Raw genomic sequence first — 24,750 nt, forward strand, 5'->3', positions numbered from 1 at the left:
AAATAATTAAAATTTGCAAGCTTACACAAGCAAAAAATGTTTGTTAACTTGGTTCATCGACAGAGACTAACACATTAACATCGGTTTATTAAACATTCGAACGCACTGTATACGTGTACAAAAATATTAAGAAGTTTTTGTACATTAAGTTTCACACAGTTTTGAGATTCTCTTTTACAGAATTCTTTTTTTCCTTCTTTCTATGTTGCGCAACTTTGAATGTATGTATATCATGTTTTTTTTATATTCTTACTAGTTGTATGTAGGAAAATGTATTTGAATGTACCAAATGCTTTATTTTATTTCTTACATTTTATATATAATTGTATATTTTATCCATATACCGTACTTGCCTGGGCATTTATGTGAATGAATTAAATAAATAAATTTGGAATGAACGATTGTGGTCTTGTTTTGGTATTGTGGACTCACGGATCAAAGGTTCCGCGTTCAAATCCTACTGTACTATGACTCGATATCCATTTTCCCAGCACAAGTTATTTACAACTTTTACGAAATGTATTTTTTTTAAATTAAGTTAAAAATGGAGTTTCAATCACGAATAAATTGATATTTGAGCAGGTAAGCTTAGTTTTTATAACGTTTGAAGGTTTTTTCATTCTCAAGGTTGTGTAAATATATATTTTCTCGTGTCAAGAGATGGTAGGTTAAGCCGTATCTAGTGATAAATATACTCTTCCGTACATTTTCAGTACAGCCGAAACTCGTAAAAGGTTTTTAACGCGTAACGTAATAAGGAATGTTCAGAAACCTACACACACCTATTCTGATGGATCTTCGCCTAGGATCACCGCCATTTTTGTTCTGGAAAAGCTACAGCAGTGTCATGGTTTTGAATTTAAGTTTCCTTCCAATATTACCATAATTATATTATCTTTTAGTAAAAAAGAAACATCAGCTTCTTATGAATTTACCTAAATATAGATTTTAGTTTTGGGAGCCATTTTCAATGACTTGGAAATAACTCACAATTAGAAAATATAAATAAAGTTGTGGTAAAGCGTGGTGCAAACTTTGGATCTTTGATCTGTGACTACGCCACATTAGCCACTGGAAAACAGCCCGATTCAATCATTATTAATTAGCATACATACACCAAGGGGTTTTTAGAAAAAAATAATGGGTAATGCTTTAAGTTAACTTTTGTGTGGTTGTGATGTCACACTAGTCTACATACAGTACAGGAATTGATATAACTCTTAAATTGATATAAAGTTTAATTTTTAGTTATCTCTAAATGGAAATTTTTACACCGGATTTGGAAAGTTAAATTTATATATCTTTGATGGATTAAAAAGAAATAAAAATTATCCCTGTTATGCTTAGAATATATGTCCACCAAAACAGCAATAAATCTGTATAAAAGAGAGCGTGAAGATAAAACTCAATTCAGTTCAATTGAATTGATTTATTTAAAAATAACATTTTAAGAATTGCTCATAACAAGGAAGACGGAGACGCCGTTCTGTGGCCAGTGTTTGTGTGAAACAGATTCAGTCGGTTATTGACAGTAATGGGGGACGCACGAATGTTAAATGAGGGACGTGTTTTTGATTTTTAATTTATTTAGCCAAATTAAATGTTTTTTTTTTTAAATTATGGAAAAGAAATTATTAAACACTTGTGTTTCTATGTTCTTATTTTTTTCAAATGTCTGAAGAATATTCCGTCGCTTGCTTGTGGCAACACGTTGTTGCATCACCGCGCGCTAAGAAATTATTTCCCACATTTTTTAAGAGTTAATAATTCAGACAGTGCCATACAAATTACAGTAATAAAATATATATAAAACGGAAATAAGTCTACAGTAATGGAAATAAGTTTAAAATTTTATCGGTGGAAATACGGTTTTGGATGATATAGAATAAGAACCCTGGACGAGTGTTTTCAACTTTGCGTCCAATCTCAGGTAAAAATCATGCAAAAGAATGAAAAGAATTCTGCTTCGTGGTTTAGTTAGTGGATTGCGTGTTTGCGCACCAAGATTGGGGGATGAACGTAAATATATTTTTTTTAATGTGGTTGCGCTGAAATTTTTCATTATTCCGGAACGTAATCAAAATTACGCAGACACTCGTACACTGTTATCGGCATGTCAAGAGAGTGCCTTATGTACCACAAGAGTGCTGTTTTATAATCCTTGAAAGTTTTTGTATATTTTTGTTTTTTTCATTTGTTTGGTTTTCCAAGGAGGTTAAACTTTCCAATTTTTTTTATCATTACTTCTCGGACAAATAATTCCAAATAAGCAAGAAAATAATGTCTCATATTTTTTTTAATGAAAATTCTCCAGTATATCCAGGGTAGGTAGTGCAAAAACCACGAGCTTCAGAATAAGACCAGGTAGAAACTTTTCATGTGTTTTCGCGACGCAAGGCGTTCCATGGAGCGACTGGAAATTTACGCGCTAACAAAATTATATTACTTTTATATACCACCCATAAATATAAATCCTTGAGTGACGTCACCACATTCGTCAAGGGTCCTGAAATCCTCGCTAAGGCTTTAGCCCCGTGTTACCCGTACCTGGGAGGAATAGAATTTAGATTTTTTTGAAACTTTGCTAAGGTTAGACAAACTAGTTTAGAAAGATAAAGTGATACCTTTTGCGTCTGAGAAACTGATTAAAAAAAAGAGTAATTTAGATGCCAAAATGTTATAAAAGCCAACATTTAATTTTGAAAAATGCACTACTGTTTCCATACATTTCGCATGTATGTTTTATTATTATGTATTAATAATTATTCTTAGTATTTTTTTTAATGTTTATGAATAATGTATTTATTTATTTTGTTCATTAACGCCCAAAAGGCATTTACAAAAAATAAAAATGAATTACATGCTAACATACTAAATAATAAACAGAATATACAGAAAAAATATGCGAAATTAGTTAGAAAGAATATGATAAAAAGTTTTACAAAGTAAAAAAAAAAAAACAATTATAACAAAGGTATGCAAGAAAAAACAGCTAGCATGTCAACAAAAAATGCAAAGATATAAGCCTATAAAATAAATTCTGTAAGGCAAATAATAAATAAAGTGTTACGGTAAGCAAAAAATATATTTTTAAGTTAAATTAATAAACAAGCAAGCATATATTATCACGAAAAAATAAGAAATAAAAATATGTATCTATGAAATGCGTATTTGCCAATACTACAGTGCAATTTGATATAATGGTAAAAAATAAAAAACAAGTATAAGGTAATAAAAATAAACAAGTATCTACTGGTAGTTTATACCGTGTTGCAGTCGGCAGTAGGTACATGCAGTGTCATTTTGTTGTTTGTCGTACGTAGTGCCAGAGACGATGTTGAGTTTAATTATGTTATTCTGTTTATGTTATTTATCTATCTGTGTATTTCAATTGCCTCTTTTATTATTTGTTGACTAGTTTCTGGATTGAGGCAAAATCTCTGGTTTGAAATCAAAAAATTATCATCTTCAAAAAAAATATTTTTTTGTTTTTTTTTCTTAGCATGGCTTTATTCTGTTAAGATATTTTCCTTTTTTGTAACAATTCAAAGGAATTAAAGACCCGGACAATTAATTGAAGATTCGAATTAAACATTGTTTATTTATTTTTCTACTGACATTTTTTGATGGAACTGCATTTTCATTATAATAATATAAATATGAAAATAGTTTTCTTCTACTCTTATTTATAAATTTTGACCGGGTTTTATTTTGACCGACATTATTACAGTCTGACGATGTCAGTCACGACGAAACCCGATCACTGGTAAAAATTTATAAATAAAAGTGGAATAAAACTATTTTCGTATTTGTTTTATTATAATTAAAATATTGTTCATTTATATTAAAAATAAAAATTGCATTTATGTAACAGCATGCGCAGTGCAATTATTAATATGAGAGCCAAGCTAGTTTATGCAAACATATCCTGTTGGTTTAGCAAGTCTGAGAAAACACTCCCTCTGAAACAGGAGAGTTTGTGCAAAGCCCATATTATGTGAACCAGAATACTTAACATTTGCAAAATAACCTACAAGCTTTTCAACCGACATAAGAAGAGATATGAAAGAGGAGAGTAAAGATAAACGATGAATCTGGAGAGATACCTTGACGTAAAAAAAAATAATATATCAAATATTACTTAACAAGCAGACTCTCATTGGCATAAAAAAATGTCCGCTCCACGAAGCCTTCTCTGAAATTCTATAAAACATGGTGGTTGATGATTAATCAGTTCGAGAACAAGTTATATCTGAAGGGTGAATAATCTTTTTTAATACTTTATTGATTTTTTTATGAAAAGTAAAACATGTAAACAATATTTTGAGTTTGTCCAAATTTTTGTAGACAAGGACTGGATTCAACTCCCTAGGGAGCTGTTTATGTTAACATATTACAACAGAGATGAAGAACATTTAAGAGAAGGTAATATAGAAGTCCAGGCATCTACAGGGCCTATAACCTGTCAATGGCTGGTTTAAGTGGCCACTTTACACACTGTGTAACATTCACCATTCTGCCTATATTTGAACATCTATATTCCTTCAATTCTTTCATTTGTTGATGTTTGTGAAGTTAAAGAGCTGAAACTTTTATTTATGCGGGTGAGATTCATCTAATTGAATTATTTCACCTACATACTAGGCAATGCCTGAAAATATTATTTTTTCAATTTCTACACTTCTTCATGGACCAGGTAATTTATCATAATACTTTACATTATATATATTTACCTGTAGATGCCTGGACTTCTATATTACCTTCTCTTAAATGTTCTTCATCTCTGTTGTAATATGTTAATAAAACATGTAAGTTAGTACATAGATGTTTAACTAACTCAAATCAATAATGACATTTTTTAAAAGAGGAAAATGGTTTTCAAGGAACAGAACTGACCGAATAACAAGTTTACGTTTACTCATTAGCTCCCATTAACCATTTTGAATCAAAACTATGGCTGATGCTGTAACTCGGTAGTCAGATGGCAGAAGGGACCATCTGTAATTTTCAAAAATGTTCAGGAGAGCAGAAATACGCCTCAATTTCAAGACTTAAATCCACAAACAAAAATATTTTAGTGTTGTTTTTCAATAATTAATTACTATTCTAAATGATGCTGATTTTTTTTATTTTGTTGCTGCGTGTATTTACTGAAATATTAATAAAAACTTTTGAAAACTAAAACATAGACAAAAATACAAATGGCCCCTTCTGCCATCTGACTACCGAACTAATTCATTTCATTCGTAAAAAAAAAAGGAAAATTATTCGTATCGTATGAAAGGGAACGGAAGCAAAATATGGATTCGATCGCATTAGAATGAGATGGATATATGATGAACGAACGAACTTACGAAACGAAATTCTTAGAATTTAAAACAGTTCGTCTACAATATATATATATATATTTTTAATTCTATTAAAATTACTTTGTGCGTATAAAACGTTTTCATTATTAACCAATGTTTTAAAATATTTTTTTTTATGTAAAAAAAAAAGATTTTTTCAATTTTAGCGTTCTTATACCAAATATTTGAATTTTGCTCGCCATTTTCAGCGAGTTTTAAGTAACTCACTATTAGGAAATGGAAATCAAGTTGGGGAAGAGTAGGGTTCGAACATCGGACCTCTGATTCGTGAGTCCGCAACACTAGCCACGGGGCCACAACCCGATTTCGACATATTACGAGACGTACCCGTATCTTCATCAGGACATTCAGTTTACTAACATTCGAATACCAAAATACAGTTTAACCTTCATCGGAGTATACACGTGTTACCAAAAACTACATAATTTACATAAAGAGTTACAGGAGGATGCAATCAGAATCGCGTTTGAACATGCACTGAAATTTTTGATTAATAATAATATCTAGTGGCACGTTAGAGAATGGGTGGAGGTGGGAGTTTGGGAAGGAGAGGGTCTGCAAGGTTGAAAATTACACTTTTGGTTAATTTTTAAATAGAAAAAATAGACTAAATTAAAAGATATTTAATTATTTATTACAGAATTAAATTTTTTGACGCTTTTGTTAATGTGACAAACACCTCCACGTGATGGTGATTGCATCCTCCTATAACTCTGCATTTATGTTTTTTTTTTATTCGTCTCGAAGCCGGTAGACATTCAAACTCGGTATGTGTTTATATACGAATATTTACTAACATTATTTAAAAATATTTCAATAAATATTTTATGGTTGACATATTTGCGTACCATTCTTAAGGAACTAGGTTCAATTCGAAATTAATAAGAAATTGGCGGGGTTGATGGGTTTTACTGTTGACTAGATCTCTTGATAAAAAAATTGCTTAAGTTATTTGATCCATATAAAAAGGTTTAAGGCTATCAGGGTATTATAGGGTGTGAGGTTATGTGTGGACGGTGGATAATGCATGTCACGTACATAATAGCATTGTTATTAATCACTCCCTTAATAAATTAATTAACTGAAATGAAAGGTCACAAAACAGGCTTCTATTGCGGAGTTTCCGACAGTTTAACTTCTGTCAGGTTGCCAATATCATCATCATCATTCAGTTTCCGCACCTAATGGTGCATAGAGCACTGCATTGGTATACCAATCGCAGCTCATCTTGATCATTTTCGTTACATGAAGGTATGATGATCAGTCTTAAGCTTTTGGTAACAGTCCACGGATTATAAAATAGTTTAGTGTAAAAACACCCATTTATATCAATATTATATTTGATATATTGAGTTTTTCTACTGACATTTCTTGATGGAATTGCATCAAAAAATTATCATAATAAAAATACGTAAAGGTATAGTTTTAAAAAAAGTGGAATAAAACTATATACGTATTTTTATTATTATAATATTTTATTTGTAAAATGTATGTCTGTCATTATATTTTAAAATGCACTTCTGTTCTTTCTACTGCAATATATGTTTAGTTTACCCATATATTTTATACTAATATATAAAGATTAATTATTAACTGTGACACAAATTTTCGCTGTCCATATAAATTAACAAAAGTCAAATAATTACTCAATATTTTGACAAATAAACATTGTGAGATTATAAAGTGCTAAGTGTAAAATATGCACAAACTTATTTCCTTATTTCGGTGTTATGTGTACACAATTCACATCTAAAGTCGTTTTGATTTTATATTCTGCAAATACTTCTGTGCTGAGTGCTTGTATTTAACGAATGGTCGCAATACTAAGTTATCAAAATAAAAACACTTGTATTTCAAAACATTTAAGTTTTCAAAAAAAAACATTTAATTGAATGAGTCGGATTTAATCTACCCAAGATTTATATTTATTGTTAAAAGGCATATTTAAAAGTCACATACTAACTAAATTAATTATATAAAACATACAATAAAGAAATACATATAAAAATTGTATAAATAAAAAGAGGGTGCATAATATAATTCTACAATGACTACAAGGAGTAAGCAGTAATCATGTGAAATAAATCATTATATGATTGAATACATTGATTAAAAATTTGAATCACTAAATAATAATATTCTATTGAAGCTTGATGAGCAGGGAGAAAAAAGTAATAAAAATTTTTGAATCATTAAAAAAAACCATTAAAGATATGGAAATATCAATAAATTATTTTATTGGGGAGGTCGAGGCGACTAAAGACAGCGTTAAAAAGAATAATACTAAAATAAAATTAATGGAAGCAAAAATTGAAAACATGATTGATAAGTGCAATGTTCTGGAACCTCATCAGCAACGACGAGAGCAGTGAGACAGGGCTTCCAATGTTGAAATAAGTGGTGTGCCTTTTGACAGAAACGAGAATTTAAAAAATACATTCTCTAAGATTGCAGAAAAAATTGGAGTTAATATCAAAAAAGAAGAAATTACGTTTATTCACCGTGTTCAACCTTGGCCAACGGCAGGATCCAGTGCTCGCGATAAACCTAATATCATAATACCACCAAGGCAGCTGTTTACATTAACATATTACAACAGAGATGGAGAACATTTCAGAGAAGCTTGCCTACCCTGGCAGCACTAACAAAATGTCAATTTTGTTTTCTTTGACAATCTGACAGATGGAAAAATAATTACATTTTTAAGTAATGCATTTGATACTTACACATGCATTTGCTACTTACACATGCATTTGCTAGTTACGCATGAAATGTGATCCCATCCGGTATCTTTTAGATCGATCCCAGCAGTATTTCCACGCTTTAAAATGATACAAGACGGCATAGTTGAATTCAAATCGGAAGTTGCGTATTGAGCAACGTCTACAAAGAAACTAATTGGTCGAAACGTAAAACTACTTCTTTAAGAGTAGTTTAGTCACCTTCTATTTGATGCCCGTATGCTGACTCTGGACTATTCTTAATTTTATGGTTTATTTTTATTTATTATAGAATGAAAGAGTTCGGTTTCGTATGAATTAGAGCAATGGTTCTATTGCCTTTCGTAATCGGAAAATTCTGAGAAGGAATTACATGTAAGGGTTTGACGTTGTTTTTTATTCTTCGAAATGTTGATATTCGTTAAATACAGGGTGAAGAATTAATGAACGATGTTATGCAGAAAGCAGCCAGCCATAGAAAAGTGAAACTGAGAAAATGGCACTTTTGTAAAAAGCCCGAATAATCAAATCTGCCCAACTGTTAGAATGTTTTTGACCTTAAAAATGAAAAACAATGAATGCATTATTTTTTTTATACTACAAACAAGAGTTATATATTTGACCAGTTTTAATGATTCATAAAGTACCGTAAGATTTTTTAGTGCTGTAAGTGTTTTCTGCAAATTAAGAAATGGCGTTTTTGAGATCGATACTATTTTCAGAAGGTGTCTAACACAGTTTTTGGTAAAGCGGTCTGGTTGTTTTTAGCAGAACATAGAATTGATCTTACTGCACCCGAACACATCAATATCTCATTTTTTAAATTGAAGTCTGGCTGTTTTCTGCATAACTACGTTCATAAAGATCCTTATATTTTTCATTTGCATTCGTCATTTTAACGTTTTTGAATAAAATTACATAGATACTTTTTTAATATCTAGTAAATCTTAAAAGAATAAATAAATTGTTATAAATCTCGCTGTTAAAATTTTTAATTATTTTATTTTGGTTTTGAATTTTAAAGTAAGAAAAACATTATTTATTTGTGCTCCTATAATAATATTTAATTAATTAGTTATTCGTTTAACACATAATTATGCCTTAACCTTATGTTTGAATTTTGATTTTATTTTCATCTAATAATATTTTTTTACTGGTATAAAATTTAATTGTGGGACTTCAGTTTTTTCTTGAATAGGAGTCTGATTTTTACATTTTATCTTGTATTGTGATCATGTTCATGTTGGCTTTAATCAATAAATATACTGTGTATCGTTATATTTAAATAATAAAGCCACTTCCGGGGCTTCATTTTCTCATTAATTTACTTCTCCTTTCCTCTGTGGCGACAAAAAAAATCTGTCCCGGTTCAGAGATTCATAATTGTGGTAAGTCTAGTTATGTGCTTCTTCTATTTGAAAGAAAAACTATCCAAAAAAAAAAATAAGACTACTCAAAATAAATAGTAGATATTTTAAACCTTCTTTTGTGCTCATTCCAAACCTAATTACATTAAATAACTACGCATCTCCCAAAAAATGAATAATATTAACAACACGTTGTAGCAAAAAAATACACTTCTAACCCCTTTTTTCTTCAATTTCAAACGTGACTCAATTGCTGAAAACTACGAAGTCGTCTTTAACAAGGTCGAAAACATTACCGTCACTACGAGCAAATAAAAGACGAAGATACTGCAACGATAATTATTATTGTTCTAGAATATTCTACCATGTTCCACAGAGTTCCCCGGGCAAATATTATTAACACATAATATTTGAATTGAACCACTATCACAATGGACCTTTAGAGAGAAAATCTCTATCATATCAACCTAAGGCGTCCTTTTAATCTGTTGCATCAGCGGTTTCCAACCTATATGCTACTACGCCTCTGCAATTTTTTTATTCCTTTTCTTTTATTTTTTTAAAACTTATAATAATATCAACCCGTTTTAGATAAAAAAAACTTTATCACAACAAAGAAAATGTAAATCACAATCAAAAGAATAATAACAAGGTTATGCTTTAACATACACGTTTATTTATTTGGGAGGGTGGTACATAATCTTAAAATTGAATGAGAGGGTTGTCATTGTTTATTGGCAGACAGTTTATCAAATAGATGCCCATGCTATCCTTGCTCAGGTAAACCTTAATGTACCTCGCCGTAACTTGCGTACCAATCCTCTCTTTGCTGTGGGAAATCATAAAACTAACATCGGATTTTTTCCTCTCTGCCAAGGATCTTCAAAACAGGGAACAAAATCTCACTAAACGGTACTGTCGATGTGTTCCTACAGCAAGGGCAGGCATTTAAGAAACAAGCGGTGTTGTCTCTCCTGACTCGCGATGTCACACTTGCCATTTCCGCCTATATTATGCTATATACATACATTTTGTTATTTTAAGTAGATGTTAAGAATGTTTAGATAAAGTACTACTCATTAATGCCAATTTATTAGGGCTTACTTAAGCCTGTTGATTGGCTTGGACAAAATAATCTTGGAAACAATGTGGAGAGTGCCTCTCCTACTTTCTTTTTGACTTTTAACCTGGCTCAATATTTGGTTTAGATTGCAGCCAGTGCCAAATAGCCCGTTTCACATAAATAAGACGTTACAAACGGTATAAGTACCTGCGTTTCTTTGCGATACAAAGATTCATACTCTTCATTAAGATTTATCCAAAATTGAATTAAGGTTTCAGTTTTAAACTTTTATTTTAGTGAGCTATCGCACGATAATTCTTCCCAATTTTTTTATTTTTATTTACTTTTTGGCAACTCTCCTGGCAATAATCCGCGCCGTCCTTTGGAAGCGCATCTCTTAGGTTGGAAACCTCTGTGTTTTATTGAACCTACAGTAAGCTAAAAAGAAAATACGGAACAATATTGTTGGTTAAGGGTAAATCGTCATTTTAAAATGTCTCGATGGGAATTCCTCTGCGTAAATTGAGAAAGTTTTGATTAGATTAAAATGTGAAAATACATATTACGTTTAGTACATGTTGTTCAAAAATACATTTATTCAACGGCAAAAAAACGAATAACACACTGTTAAATCCAGGAAAACATGTAAAATGAAAAACGTTAGATATGAAGTTTTTTAAAAAGATTTCTAATAAAACAGTCGTTCCACGAAGAAGCTGCGCCTGGGTGTCAAACAAAAAACTCCTGCCTTTAAAATATCCTTGTAATTTTCATAAATATAGGTGATGCATTTCTAGAACCATAAGACCCGGCTAGTTTCATGGCCAAATATAGATGGTAGGTCAAACTTTGAATAAAAAACTCACATTTCACTACGTATTTTAATACATATTTCAAAATTCAAATAAATTATGTTACATAAGGTAATTTACATTATAAATCCAGAGAATGATATTTGTAAGCATGCATGTACATAAGTTAAATAAGAAAAGAACACAAAAAGCTTTAAAACTTTAAATTTTAACATTTTTTTTGTTTATTTAATTTTTTTTTTCAATTTACATACGAGGCAAAACAGAGTATTAAAAAAATAAAGAATAATTAAAAAGCAATTAAATACATATTGATAGTAAATAAAAAATCCCACAAAAAATGGCCTGTTCGTGGGTATACAAGAAAGTGTTACTGAATTGTTACTTCTACAATAAATAGACAGTTATTATATTTTTGTGTATCTCATATTCTGTTCATCGATCAGCATAGAACAAACTATGGCTTTTATTCTCCAATGACTCGTCTTTGTCGTGTTATCAACTCAGGCAAAATCTGGACTTTTTTACCTTAAGTTTGCAGCGATTTAAACGAGCACTATATAAATAGTCCAAATTTTGTCTTGATGTCCCTTATGTTTATCAAAGCTTCTTTTCTTTTTAAAACATTCTTTTAAAACTATTTTTATATTGTTGCATTAAAACTCTTTTAATTATATATAAGGACACTGTCCATTATTAAATATTAAAAGATTCATCAATCTCCTTTAAATTACTCCAATGCATTGAAAAAATAACGTATTGATTTTTATTTTTATTTATCACTCCATTAGAGCTGAATTAGAATAAATTTTATTGTCGCAGATTGGTTTGAGGTCATTTCCAAAATTCGTCATGGCTGTATCTCTGCGCCACTATTTTACATAATTCTTATGCAAGTCGTTCTAAGGAAGTCAATTTCACTAGATTGAGAAATATCCATATTTTCTTTCTAAAAACTTTGCAACCTAGTGTACGCCGAAAACGCCATTAAAATTGACGACTAGGTTAAAGATCACCAAGTCACTGTTGATATACGAAATAGGTACTCCGCATGCGCATATTTAAAAATGAATATTCTAGTTATCCTTGTACTGTATAACACTTCGTGAGTTGATGCGCGAAATTCCCAAACTCTGTTATTAAAAGGATCGTTACAGGTTCCTGAGGGTATTCTCAGTATATGTAACTGATAATTGCAGCTTTCAAAAAGAGCTTAAAGTGCGGCTAGAAGTAATAAAAGCTGCATTCAGCATTATACAGACTGTTTTGAGAATGGATATTTATTCTCCTATACAGATGATATTCTATGATATTGATATTCTCCTCTCCTGATATTTTTAGGTTGAAATAAGATTGATTTTGCCCACAAACCTGTAATCTTAATTTGATCACAACTTTAATACCTTTAACCACGCCTGATGCTGCACAGGGTTCTGCGTTGGTACACCAAATGAGGAGTGTACAGGTGACAGTAGAGGGACAATTAAACAGTAGAAGTACAATTTAATTTGCAGTGTGAAATAACTAAGTTGTATAACTGTGCTTTTTAATACTTTGCGAAAAATTGCAACGTTTTCATTTCATTGTAATCTTTCTCAATCTAACTAACAACACGTTCTGCTGTTAATTGGACATACGAGTTTAAAGTTAATGAATAATACGATAGAGGTGCAGCAGTCTTGTCATATTGACGAGCACGTTGCATACAGCTAATGTCTCCCCAGACAATGTCCAACAACGAGATTTAAACTCAGCCATGGAAAATTTAAAGAAATAAAACTGTGGACAGTGAATACATTAATTATAGATGTTTTTTTATATGTAGACCACTTGACAATGTAAATCAACATTCAAGATTGTTGTCATTATACGATTAATTTGTTTTTATATCAAATTTTTGTTTTCGTAAAATATTTGTAAATCACATAATCATCATTCCATGTCCGCTCCCTAGTTGGAGCATATGGTGTCCACGAAGAGCCTCCGTGCATCTTTATTGGCTGCCAGCTTCTATGTGTTCTTTAAAATCAGGTTTGCGTCCCATAGTTCTGATAAACACTGCTGACGAACAGTCAGCAGTGGACGTTCATGACGTCGAGGAACTGATACCTTGTAAAGTAGGCAAGCCTCAGGAGGCATCCGCAGTAAATTCGCTTCGCTTGATGACAGTACGCTGCGTCCGTTCTCTTATTACTTCATTCATTACAAAGTCAAATCACCGCAAACCAATTGTTTTTCTGAAATGCCTTTTCTCAAAACTCAGTATTTTGCTGTTTGGGGCCCTAGTGAGGTGCCACGATTCGCATCTGTCGAGGAGAATAGGTGTTATGCATGCGTAATGTAGGTGAAATCACATACCAAACATATAATATAAAAAGTTCTGCTAAATTCTAGCATGCAATTTATCTGCAGGTTCTTTTATGTATATTTTTTATTGGTTACGCCTCATTAACTCTATGTACACAAAACTATATATATATAGAGTGTTATGGCATTCTATCCTCTCTGCTTACCCCTACGGGGAAACGGCGTGATGGTTTATTGTTGTTGTTGTTGTTTTATATATATATATATAAAACATTTGCTGTGATGAGGCATTCGGATTTATTTGCTACCTACGGGGCCCTGGTTAAAATGTTGCATTTGTCTACCGTGGGTACCTATATTGTTCTGGCGCCAGAACAGCAACTGAACTGGGCGTGTGTACATATGATTTCTTATATTCTCACCACGATCCCGAAGATGATATTTTGCGATTAAAATTAAAATTCAATCCACTGTGTTGTGTAATTCGTCAAGTGTCCCTCCTTCCTGACAACAAGATCGGATCTGATCCTAATTGCCACGCTACAGAAGTTCGAGACAATAAAAGTGCCAGAACCCAGAATAAGGTAGGTGACTGCAATCATTGTATTTAGGGTTCTGTAGCAAAGTAAATAAAGGATAACGCATCCCGCGAACCAGCAGTTCGAGCGTGCATCTGCTAACGGACAAGTGGCGCGCTCATTTATATTTTACCGTATAACATATATCTTAATTACGCATTATTTTTTCCATATCCGCACCAAGTGTCTTTTTTTTTTTTACTTAATGTAAAAGTACGCATGAATAAAAATTAAGACACATGAAAAAGAAATAAACCAAATAAATACAAAACCTCACCAAGCTACTTTTTGTTTGCTTGTTGGTAAAGGTTACCTACATAAATATTAATCCTACTGAAAAATAAATATATTTACATAAACATCTACAGACAAAATAAGAGGCAGTAGCTAGACTGTATCCACTCAATCATCAAAATATATTAAAAGAAAATAAAAAAAAACAAGTATATCATGAAAAAAATAATACACATATAAAAAAATTTAACACATTATTTATTGTGCTTAGGGCATTGCATTCGTGCTCACTCAGGATCAATAAAATATTGCTGTGTAAAACCACCTACAAGACCTCCTTAATTAGGTTAAATTTAACCAAGGACCTAGAGCAAGGTAGGTGAACGCGCTAATCACTAGAGTCTGAGGTTCGAACCCTATTATACCCTTACTTGATTTACATTTTCTAGCAGTGAGTTATTAACAACGCGTTGAAAATGGGTTGCAAAGTTAATATACTTGAGTAAATTATAAGAACGCAAATAATTAAGTTTCTAAAAAAACATGTCTTTCGAATATTGAAAAGTGAGTGGAATGTTGACTGGAAAGAAAAATATTATAATATTGAATTGTTTATATGAAAAGTAAAAGGAAAGAGTAGAAAAACGCTTTAAGAATTTATTGGTCCATCATGAAATTAAGCAGACAAGGTTTTTTATTTATTAATTTGGTTTACAAACAATGAAAAAAAATACGTAATACACGGATTTATTCTAATAAAAAAATTCACGGATTATTTTTCATCAATTAGATGTTAACACGTATAAAATACACATTCAAAAAAAATTAACATTTAAATTATTAAAATTGAAATTAAATGATTTGAAAATTAATTCATTAGTATGAAACGAAAAGTCAAATAGCAAATTCAAAAGTGTCGCAAATAAAAATGTTACATAAACCTTTTTGATAGTGACAGTTAATAATGCAATTTATAGTGTAAAATAACTACAATATAAAATACTGTACAATTGTGTACAGTACTGTGTTTTGTGTTTGTGTGTATTGTGTTTTCTTACTATTTTGGAGTGTATGTAACTATGTATGATATTATGTATTGATACAAAAATGTTTTCTTTTTATGTATGGTCCCAAATAAGTTTGTTCAAATAAGTTTGTTTAAAACTAGCAATGTTAGTAATAAAAAACAAATTGTAAAGAGGAGCATATTTTAAAGAAGCTTCTAGTAAAATATATTTTTTAAACCTAAACATTCTAGCGCTAAAAATGCCAATCTCTACATTTTCAATGCTGTTTAGGTAATTTTCACTTTTATTAAAGACTTACTGGTTAGGCCGATTGAAAATGTGTCACAGCGTAAAAAAAATCCTATACCTGTTTCCTTTTCTCTCGCCCACTTGAATCTTGTCCCTTTTGCACCTTTATAGTTCCAATAACTATTGAGTTGATTATTTTGCCACCTGGGGTCACTGTCTGCTTTGGCCGCAATTGAAGTGTATGTTTGGTTTGGAATTTTGCCGCTTAAGCAGAAAAATAAGAAAATCTACAAAAAAGGTCAGTCCATTCACTCCATTTCCTTGTAATCCATTTGTGCCGTGAATTTAATATACCTACTCTCGAGAACCAGCTCACGCATCGCCACTTACTGAAATGTGATATCAATTTTTATAGTTATTTTCGTATATGACTTAAGAAACTTTTTTTAAATTATAGGAAAAGGGCAAGTGAAAGTATTGTGTTGTTTTGTCAGTATCCGTTGCACTAAATAAAAACGCATGCAAATCCGATTCGAAAACGGCCAACTCAACAAATAGCAATCCGGTGCGTGAACAAGCATTTCCATTGAGCAAAGTAAGCGAATAGAACGTTGTCCAACAAAAAACGGTTCTGTGCGAAATACGGATATCTATCCGTTGCCATAAACGGTGGTCAAAAACGCTCACAGGCCTGAAAAATTTATTTTTTTTAAAAATTGGACCATCAATATTTTCTTCGATTTTAATTGAAAATATTTTTTTTTTACAGAAAAATGCAGTAAGTGGCGTTTAAATTTTAAATATTGATAAAAAAAATAACTCTTATAAATATAAGCTGGTGAAAATATGCATTTTCATTTTGCAAAAGCACCCCAAAATTTATTAAAATATTCGTGGTTATGCAAAGGTCGTAAATTCAATAAGGTGGATGATGTTGAAATATGTTGCGTATGAAGATTTAGATACCATTATAGCAATCAATAGAGTATCATCTGCCATGGGTCTTCGTTTATGCCCTCAACCCTCGGTGATTTATTTGTACCGCTAGATAGCTTTACAACTTAATAAAAGGTTTACCACCAATTCTGGTGTAAGCTCTGTGTTGATCGAACGAGCCCCCTTTCGATACTAAAGCTTTCATACGTACACGCTATAAATATATTTTTATGGTTCAATAAATGGTTCATATCTTAAAATTTAATTATTTGTTGAATGTTATTGAAAACATATGGATAGTTTACTTAAACTTCATACCTTTTCTATAAGTACGTAAAGTACGTAGTTACGAGAGTCTACGACCAAAAAAAAGTGTTTTATCATCAATTATTATCAAACTGTTTTGTTTATTGCAACAATAATTTTTTTTTTTTAAGTTTGGCCAAATGTTTGAAGACGAAAGACTGAGTTTTACCTTTATCCTCTGCGGAGTGGAGTCATTAAGGCTAACAAATTACAACGGAGATTGAGAACATTTTAGAGAAAAAAATATGGAGGGTATTTACAGGACTACTATATCTGTCATTGACTGGTTAAAATGTCCACTTTACACACTGTATAGCATTAACCAATTTGGTTATATTTAAAAATGCATGTTTTTTGTATTCATTCATCGGTTTTTATGAAGTTAAGGATCTGAAACCTTTATTGTTTTAAAGAGATTCTTTTGATCTGAATTATTTCATTAACTAGACACTGAAACACTTTTCGGGCGTTACTTAGTGTGAGAAATAATTCAAACCGAAGATTTAAAAATATTTTCTGGTCCAACCCTCTTCACGCACAATTTTTCCATATTTCTTTTCCCTATTGAGATAATCTTTTGACTGTATTTTTTTTAATGATTTGCACCATCTTATGATAAATAATCCTTGTATTTTATCGTTGACTGTAAATATTTTTTAAACAATTGATTTTTAATTGGATGGATAAAATAAACATGCCCCAATAAAACAGCTAAGTGCGTATAGATTACAAATTTTTCAATCAAATTTCATAATCACTAAGTTTTCGCCAAAATATTATGTAGAATTTTAGTAATTTTTAATCGAGAAATTTTTGCATGGGCACGGAACTGCTTTTAAAAAAAATCAATGCATCTTTTGGTGCATTGGACAATGAACTAATAAACCTCTTGCAGCGTATCTTGATTGTTGATTAGGGAGACAAAATATAACTTCTGGGATATATATATATTTAATATCAACCTTGTAGAAAATTGAACCCTAGACCACTTTCTTGTTTGGAAAACGTGCTTACTACTAGACTACGAGGTGGAACTATGTTAAGGTCGGTAAATAATGTGAAGTGAACTTATCGATTTGATTAATGTGCGAGTGCCTGGTCGAGTTACCCGATGTAATACTCTGTTCTACTGCGGTCCATCATCGACCAATTAAAGCGCGAATTCACCAGTAATGCGGATGCATGTACTTGCGAACCAATATGCTAATAATATCGATGTCTTTAACGTGAGTCTTGTAAATTTTAAACATCAATGTACAAGTATATGTTCTATATCAAATAAAAATTAATGTTCGGTTTATATTGTATTTTATAATATCATGTATCTAGCTGCTTTAAACCTTTAACTGCATTTCTTCAGCTTATTTCTTTAAAAAAAATATTGTTATTTAAAAAAAAAAACCAACTAAACTTCCTAACACAGTTCTATATTTTATTTCTTTATATTTCATTTTTTTCAATTTATGTTGTTTAAACACTCATCTTTTTATTTTTATACCAACTACACTTCTTAACACTGATCTCATCTTTAATTTCTTTAAATTGTATTTTTTTCAATTTATGTTGTTTAAACACTCATATTTTTATTTTTATACCAACTTTACTTCTACACAGATCCTATCTTTAATTTCTCTATATTTTATTTTTTTAAATTTATGTTGTTTATTTACTCATCTTCTTTTTTTATACCAACTTTACTTCTAAACACTGTTCTATCTTTTATTGCTTTATCTTGTATATTTTTAATTTTATTATGTTTATATACTCATGTTTTATATCACTTCTATGTTTGTAAAATATTTTTTTTTTTAAATAATAAATAAAAATCTAAAATAATCATTATTTTATTTAAAGTTTAACAAGTTCAATTCGAAAATATCTACTGAAGACCTAACACGAGGGTGTCAAAATTGACTTCAATAAAATACTATTATGAATTTAAAAATGTTTTCACTATTGACCAGAACTTAAAAACTATTTGAGCTGTATTTGTAGAAATTTTAAAAAGGTGCAAAATCAATTTGTATAACTGGTGTCAAAAGTAAAAAGCTCTTTTCTTTCATATTCTTTATTTTCCTGAGTTCATTCGGATTTGGAATGATAAACAATAAATTATGTTTAAACGTTTTTACAATAAATTAGTTCAATCTGGCTCAGATATTAATTATCGTTCTTTAAAATATGGTTTGTGTAACAAACAAGCATGCCACTTTGAGTAATTGTTTAACGACCTCACGATGAAATATGAGAATGATAGAAGACCTATGTGATCTGGTTGAGATAAATGCGGGTTAGTCAATATTGAACACCGGGTTATTCAACCTTACAAACGTTCAGAATACAGCAGATCTTTAAAATATGTATTATTATTTACTCTACGTCCCGGCAAATGAAGGATACAGTTTTGTGTGTAAAATAAAACCAGAACACTGGACTGAAGTATTGATTTCAAATGATTTAAACTGCAATATTTCATTGTTTTGGCAGACTTGTCACAAAAATGTAACATTATACACGTTTATCCTTATTTTGTATCCATTTTATAAATTACGTATTGTCGGTTTAACTAGAGTTAGTACCCTGTGTCAAAGACTGGCAAATGTATTTCAATTCTGTTAACACAATAATTTTTTTTTTCTTTCTTTAAATTTAAAGAAATGAAGGTTTTAAACTCAAACTGTCAAATATGATTAACAAATTACAACAGGGTGAATAGTGCCTTAAATATGGAAATATGGAGGTCTAGGCATTTACAGGGCTTATGACCTGTCCTTGGCTAGAATCCAGTATTTTGTTTGCGAACATTAGGACAAACTCAAATATTGTAATATATGAGTTGTATTATTAGCATAAGCCCCCGGTTGCTTAATAAGTCAGTAATTTTAGTCAAATCAAATATCAGAAATGGTATGTCAGTAAAATATGGAATGTGCATGATTTTTATAAAACAAACATTAATTTATTAATTTATTAATAGTATTATTATTTATTAATGTTTTATTAAATAATTTCATAAGTCTTGAGAACTAAAATAAACTTTTATTAATTACACTAAAAATGCATTATGTAACTAAGTAGACATTATAATAATACATATGTACATCTCCCTTCCCCTCCTTATCCTGTCTTCAAGCATTTTTGTCCTCATCCCGCCCAATTTACAGTTAATTAATGTTCTTAAAATAAATATAAAAAAATTCTTTGATTATTGAAAAATATTTACGAGTACATAAAAATAATATTTTTATATGTATAAACTTATATGTATTTATTTGATTTGTAATATATTTTTTTTACTAGCTTTTATACTTTTTAGAAATCTGTTATTAGTTCTTTATCTGTTTGCTTACTATAAATATATATGTAGAACTGTTGATTCCTCAAATAAAATAAATGAATAAATAAATTAACATTACGTTTTTCTTCAAAATTTTTCAAGAACGTATTTTTTAAAATTAATTTTAAATTATTCAATTCCTTCTATTTATTTTATCTCCGTAGGTAACTCATTGTACAGCTTCAATCTCTTGTATAATGAGTTTTGAAATTCTGTTTTTATCCTCATTGGTAATCCCTTGTTTCATATGTGGACATTGTTGGTAAAATTCTTTTTAATTTTATAAATATGGCTACATTATATTTTATTTGGTGATTAGTGTGAGCAAGCCAATTTTGTTTTGCGTTCTTACTACCTATATTAACTTTCATTTTTTTTGTTTAATCCTCATCGCCTTATTTTGAAGAATTTGTCTAGTTTTGATTTCCCCTTCATTACATAAAAAAATGATGAAAGAACAGTAATTTTTATAAGGACTTATGATTGTTTTATAGATAGGAACATTTCTCTTTTTATCTTTTACATTTTGTAATTTTCCCACATATGATTTTTTTTTGTTACATATTCAAATTTATTTCTACAACTTCTAATTTATATCTAATACCAACGATCAAACAAATAAGTAAAAGGGTTCTTTCAGGTTCAATGATAACATCGAAAAAAAGTTTTTAGGTTTAATATGCATAAATCTCCCGTATTTCTTCAAAACTTAATAAAATCTGTAGGTATAAAGCCGTAAAATTGATCTTAAGTAATAGGTTTTGGTAGATACGTTTTTCAGCCGAAGACAAATGATAACTTAACGGCCGTCTCGAATTACTTTTACGGCACGTAAGAAAACTAAGCGTTGTGAAATTCAGACACTGCTATAAATCAGAAAATTAATGGGTACACACACTTACAAAATAAACGTCCTTCGTACGAATGTGGTTGATTTTCATAATTTAAAATATTACCACTCCTACCGAGGCCAACATGGTTTAGTACAAATTGAATACTTGAATTCGGGTAAAATGGCATCCATAATGACATGATCAATGCTGTTGGAATGCGTGATAAAAATATCTACGATAATACAAAAATGGAGATACACTGGACAAGGAATTTATCGACAACATAGAGAAGTGCTGCGTTTGTTTAAACATTTAGAGATTATGGACTGCGTAAACACGTCTGAAACTATTTTTGGTACGTATTTGGACGAATGCAGAAAATGAGAACGACCCAGAAAGACACGACAGGGTCAAATCCAACGAAAAAGATGAACAATGAACATGCCAATAAAGAAGTTTGGTACTACATAAAATTGAATATAAAAAAGGTTTTCTTACACGCCATAAAAATAAATTAATTATTTGTACTGCAAAGTATCTCGAAATTGTGTGAAAGAAATTCTAAAAATGGTTTAATAAAAATTAACTACTTTAAATAACCTCATTAGATCTTCCAAATCAACCAATGATAGAGTGTTGTGATAGATTTCTGTTTTTCGGGGAGCCAGCTCACCAATCAGTTGAACTTTTATACCCTGTTCAATATAAATACGTTTAAAATTATATATTTTTTATAAACTCAAACGTCGCACACATACAATTGAGGGTACTACTTGCAAACCCGTCGAAATCTATCTTTCTTTATTTAGCTAATCACGAAAAACTGATACTTAACTTCAATTTTTTTAAAACATATTTTTTTGTTATTATCAGCAAATATTTTATACGTTAGCAGTCATGACATAAGCATGATTATGTCAAGAAACAGAAGTGAAATAAAAAAAAAATAAAAATACATTACCAACTTTGCAGTACTCAAGTAGAAGTTGCCATGTTTGTAACAAAGCCGATAGTTTAAAAGTCAAGTCTGACAAATCAAGTCCTATTTTTAAATGACAATGTTAAAATTATTATAAAAAATTGTATCCTGAATAAGTTTCAGTTAATATCTCAGTTTTTTTAAAATTTGGGGTTTTGCCGGATTTGCAAGTAGTACCCTTAATTATGTTGACTCTCTTCTTATTTATTATATATTATTAGATAAACAGTGGTTTTATTTATTTGGCTTTTGTATTGTCAATATAGTTCTTTTTACATTTTTTGTAATAGCCAAATATTATAAAATAAAATTAAGAAAATAAAACTCACCGACCAGAACTTGTGACGTAACTAGCGGAGTAATTTAAAAATTACAAAACTAAAAATAATCATAACAATTATAATACGATACATAAAAATGTTGAAAAATATTTTCTTTTCTTACGAAAAAACGATATGATTGATTGTTTGTTATAAAACCAATAAGTTTTAGACTGTTAATCTGATGTTTTTAATATTTTCAAAGCTCTATTTATTTAACGAACGTATAGGCATTTGGAACGCACTAGTAAAAATACGTTTTTTTTAAAAGTGAAAGTTTTAAACTTAGGTGTAATTGTGAATTTTATTCAGTGTGTAAAGTTATTACTGGAACTAGCCTTAAGTTTTGTTTTTCTTTTTTCAGGAAACATGCAGTACAATTACATAGTTTTATAGTGTACAAAATTAGATTCAAATTTATTTCAACAGAGAGGGAAAACATTTTTGAGAAGAGAATATTAGAGAATATAGAAAAGAAGGAAGTCTAGGCATTTACAGGGCTTATGACATGTCACTGGCTAGTTTAATGGCCACTTTACACACTGTATAAAATCCATCCAGTCTGCAAGCATTTGGATATACTCAAACATTGTTTTAAAAAAATTGACTTAATTCTAAAGAATAAGTGAAGATTCTATATCATATTACATGCTGAAGTTATCAATGAACTATTTTATTTATTCAAGAACAATAATATTAAAAGGGAAAAAAACATTAATCAAAGTAGTTTAAATAACAAATTTGAATTAAAATCAAGGTAAAATGTTATGTATCTAGTCAATATTTTCATAAGTGGAAAAAATTTACAAATCTAAAAACTTGCTAAAAGTAATGCAAAAGTAAGAATTTGAATAAATAATAATAAAAATTATGTCCAAATGCAAAAAAACATGCCTTAAAAAAGAACAGGTAAGAAGCAAAAATAAAAGAAAGTAAAGACAAACAATTTAAGTTAATTTAAAAAACAACTTAAAAAATAATAACATATTACTGTAAAAAAAGCCATTTATTATTTTTAAAAGCAGTTTTAAACGTAATAAAAAAATATGAAAACATGCTGACAGTACTTTAAAGAAAAAACAGTACATCAACTAACCTTTAAAATTAAAAAAAGCAATATTAAAAGAAGATTTCAAAGTAAAAGTACTTGAAAAATATATTTAAAATATTAAAGCAATATTAACGGTAATAAAACTTTGAGTAAAAAAGTTTATTTAAAAAAAAAGGTTATAAGTCCTTTGATGCCCTTGCTTGACTTCCATCTTCTCTTCTTGGAGATGTTTCTTGTCTGTGTTTTAAGTATATTACACGAAAAAAAATATATAATACATTTATCACGTGGGCATATCAAGGTTTTGTAAATCGAGAAGTCGACTTTTCTATTTTTTTCATTCGCGGTTTTCAAAGTTTAATGCTTGCGGTCAAAAACAAAAGTTAAATAGATAAAAATATGAACGTCTTGGAATACTTTTCATAATTTAAGGGTCGTCTCGAGGGTAGTTCCTACGTAATTTTCTACAATATCCACAATCACAATACACGCAAATCCTAAAATGAACAATATTCTCTTTTTAAATCTCTTTCTATTTTTTTATTGCACACGCAGCCGATACAAGTTTAAACAAATTCCTTTTTTCATAAAAAACTGTAAATTTAGATAACAATTTCAATTTTTGCTTATTTGCACAGAATTTGATAAAATTATTTTTAAAATAAATAACCGTTTGCCACTTTCATCCACTTATATTTGACTGAGCAATAACCGAGTTTATCACTCTCGCTACACCGTCAGACTGTTATGGTTTAAAAAAAAACTAAAGTGTGAAATTGAGGACAGTGTGTAAAGGGGTATTTGTCAAAGCACTTGAAGTATTTATAGATGTATTTTTTGTGGAAGGAATGTTAGTCCAAGACATGTAGGATTTTCTCGATTTTCGAATTTTAATCATGTTTTTCTTCAAAAAAAGTATTTTTAAAGTAATTTAAGTATCCCGTGAGTAATATCTTTCTTGAGTTTTGCGGTCTGGCCCTAAAACGCCTTGTACATGACTCCGAGAACGTGACTAAAAAAGTACCGGAAATCCAAGTTAGTGCGGACCCGGCCGCCCGCACATTATTCGCACGTTTAGAGATACATATTAATACGTTAGTGCCTACAATGTATAGACACTACACTAATTAATAGTTTTCTGTATATGATTTCCCAAGAATAAAGAGTAATAAGCATTAATTGGTAATAATAAAACCAGTTTATCCAAGATGTTAACGGGTAATGGGGATATAACGGAACTTTCATCTCGTCTGGACCAAAAAGTATATTCTACTTCATAAGT

At 30.1% G+C, this 24,750-nt stretch overlaps 1 protein-coding gene across 1 annotated transcript in view; it reads left to right on the forward strand.

The window, feature by feature from the left end:
• Positions 1–24,750, forward strand: part of LOC148283189 (trypsin-1-like) — a gene marked incomplete at its 3' end in the record, with an annotated part of 114,174 nt that overhangs the window by 26,834 nt on the left and 62,590 nt on the right. The gene's annotated exons all lie outside the window — the stretch shown is intronic.

The sequence above is a fragment of the Micrasema longulum genome, unplaced genomic scaffold (assembly GCF_059751315.1).
Source record: "Micrasema longulum isolate JH-2025_06_02 unplaced genomic scaffold, ASM5975131v1 h1tg000254l, whole genome shotgun sequence".
Classification (NCBI taxonomy): Eukaryota; Metazoa; Arthropoda; class Insecta; order Trichoptera; family Brachycentridae; genus Micrasema; species Micrasema longulum.